Source organism: Arachis hypogaea, chromosome 15, assembly GCF_003086295.3.
Source record: "Arachis hypogaea cultivar Tifrunner chromosome 15, arahy.Tifrunner.gnm2.J5K5, whole genome shotgun sequence".
NCBI lineage: Eukaryota > Viridiplantae > Streptophyta > Magnoliopsida > Fabales > Fabaceae > Arachis > Arachis hypogaea.
Genome location: NC_092050.1, coordinates 10,592,786 through 10,595,624, shown reverse-complemented (window position 1 = coordinate 10,595,624; position 2,839 = coordinate 10,592,786).

Below are 2,839 nucleotides of genomic sequence, written 5' to 3'. Positions count from 1 at the left end.
AAGGGTGTTTGTTGTAAGTTCATTGATGCTTTTGATCAGGGTGTTACTGTTGAGGTTCAATTTGATAATTTAATTTGGAGGTGTAGTGATATTTATGGCAGTCCTCAATTTAATAAAATGGTTCTCCTTTGGGATTATCTTGTTGCACAATCTATGATTTTTCAGGGACCTTGGATTGTTCTTGGTGATTTTAATGAAGTCAAATTTTCTCATGAATCTAAGGGCTGTCAATTTTCTCATCAAAGAGCAGACATGTTTACTACTTCATTAGGGAATAGTGGTTTGTTTGATCTGAAGACTATTGGGAGGCGATTTTCTTGGTACAGAAGGGTAAAAAATTATGTTGACGTGGCAAAAAAGCTTGATCGAGTCTGTATAAATAGTAGTTGGTTATCTATCTTTCCAGAGGCTTATGCAGAAGTTTTAAATAGTCTTCAGTTTGATCATTGCCCTATTCTGGTGTGTTGTAAAGGTCGTCCTCAGCCTAAAGAGAATCGACCTTTCCGATTTGTTGCTGCTTGGGCTACTCATCCTGGGTATAGGGATATTGTGAATCAGTCATGGTGGTCTGGTAATAGAGGGATTCATGGCAAGCTTTCGGAAGTACAGAAGAATTCACTAGAGTTTAACTCGAAGGTATTTGGTAACATTTTTGTTAAGAAATGTGAATTAGAGCAGCAGATTCATTATTTACAAAAGCGGTTGGAAATGGTGGATAGTATTTATTTGCGTCAGAAAGAACAACAGTTACTTGATGATTATAATAATACTCTAGTGCAAGAAGAGCTCCTCTGATTCCAAAAGTCCAGAGAGCAGTGGGTAAGGTTCGGGGATAGGAATACAAGATTCTTTCATATTCAAACTCTTGCCCGAAGGAAGCATAATAAGATTCATGGTCTTTTTCTCAAGGATGGAGTGTGGGAAACTGATCCAGAGGTTCTGAGTCAAGAAGCAGAGTCTTTCTATAAAAGCTTATTCTGTCATTTGGATGATGTTGATTTGGGTTGCCTTGGTGATGTGCCTCTTCCTTCTCTGAATGTGGAAGCTTGCAATAATCTTATGGCACCAGTTACTATGGAGGAAGTCAGAACAGCTGTTTTTCACATGAACTCTTTTAAAGCTCCGGGTCCTGATGGGTTTCATGCTTTCTTCTTCAAAGAATATTGGGAGATCATTGGTCTTGATGTTTGGAAGATGGTTAAGCAGGCATTCTCCGGTGTTACTCTTGATCCGAGAATATTGGAGACTTTACTGGTTCTTATTCCAAAGGTTGAATCACCGGTATCTATGAAAGATTTCAGACCGATTAGTCTCTGCAATGTAGTTTACAAGATCATCACGAAGGTCCTTGTTAATAGGCTTCGTCCTCATCTTGCGGAGATTGTTGGCCCGCTTCAAGGAGGATTTATTCCAGGACGAGGAACTCCTAACAACATCATTATTGCTCAAGAAGTTCTCCACTTTATGAAGAAGACTAAATCAAAGAAAGGCACATTGGCCTTTAAGATTGATCTGGAGAAAGCTTATGACAGAGTTGATTGGAGGTTTTTAGCTCATACCCTAAAGAGCTTTGGTTTTCCTATTCCTACAGTTAATTTGATTATGAATTGTGTCACTGCTTCTTCCTTATCTATTCTTTGGAATGAGAATCATCTGAATGGCTTTACTCCTAGTCGAGGTCTTAGACAAGGAGACCCTATGTCACCCTATCTTTTTGTACTATGTATGAAGCGATTGGCATGCTTTATTAGTCATAAGGTTGATTTGGGCTTGTGGGAGCCGGTTGCTATTTCTAGAGGGGGACCAAGAATATCCCACTTAATGTTTGCGGATGACTTGCTTCTATTCTGTAAAGCTACAAAGGGACAAGTGCAAAAGGTGATTTTGGTTTTAGAGTCTTTTTGCAAAGCATCTGGGATGAAGATTAATGTGGAGAAGTCTAAAGCGCTTTGCTCCAAGAATGTCTCTGCAACAAGGAAAGAGGTTTTCACTAGGGTATCCTCTATCAGATTTGTCCAGGACTTGGGCAAGTATCTTGGAGTTACCCTTAGCCATTCTAGGGTAACTTGTTCAGCTTTCAATGGTGTCCTGGATAAGATTCGGAGTAGGCTAGCAAGCTGGAAAGGGAATTTACTCAATCGGGCTGGTAGACTCTGCTTAGTTAATTCTGTTGCAGCTGCTATTCCCACGTACCAGATGCATGTCTCTATTTTTCCCAAAGGAATCATGAGTAAATTGGAGTCTATGAGGAATTTTCTTTGGAAAGGACAAGTTGATGGAAGAGGATTGAATCTCATTAGTTGGAAGGTACTGGTTACTCCAAAAAAATATGGAGGTTTGGGGGTTAGAGATCCTTATTGTGTAAATATTGCTCTTCTTGGGAAGCTAGTTTGGACTTTTTTTCAGCAGCCAAACAAGCTATGGGTCCAATTGTTGGATGCCAAATACCGATCATCTCTATATGACTGTTTTAGTTATCCTAAGAACAAGGACTCTCCCATTTGGAGGTGTCTTTGCAAGGCTTGGGAAGTGTTGAAAGATGGGTTTGCTTGGTGTATTGGAGATTTGAACCAGAATTTTTGGTTTTCTAGCTGGAGGAGAGAAGGACGATTATCTAATGAGATGGATTATGTTCACATTTCTGATTCGAATCTCCGGATACAGGATATTTGGTCGGTTGGTAGGTGGCATTTGGATACTCTTTATTCTCCTTTATCTCAAAATCTAAAAGGTAATATTCTCTCTTACAATTCAGATGAACAAGCAGGTCCGGAAGTGGGTTGGTATTGGTGTGGGTCTGCTGCCAAAGTCTATGACTCACGCAATTGTTACTTGTGGT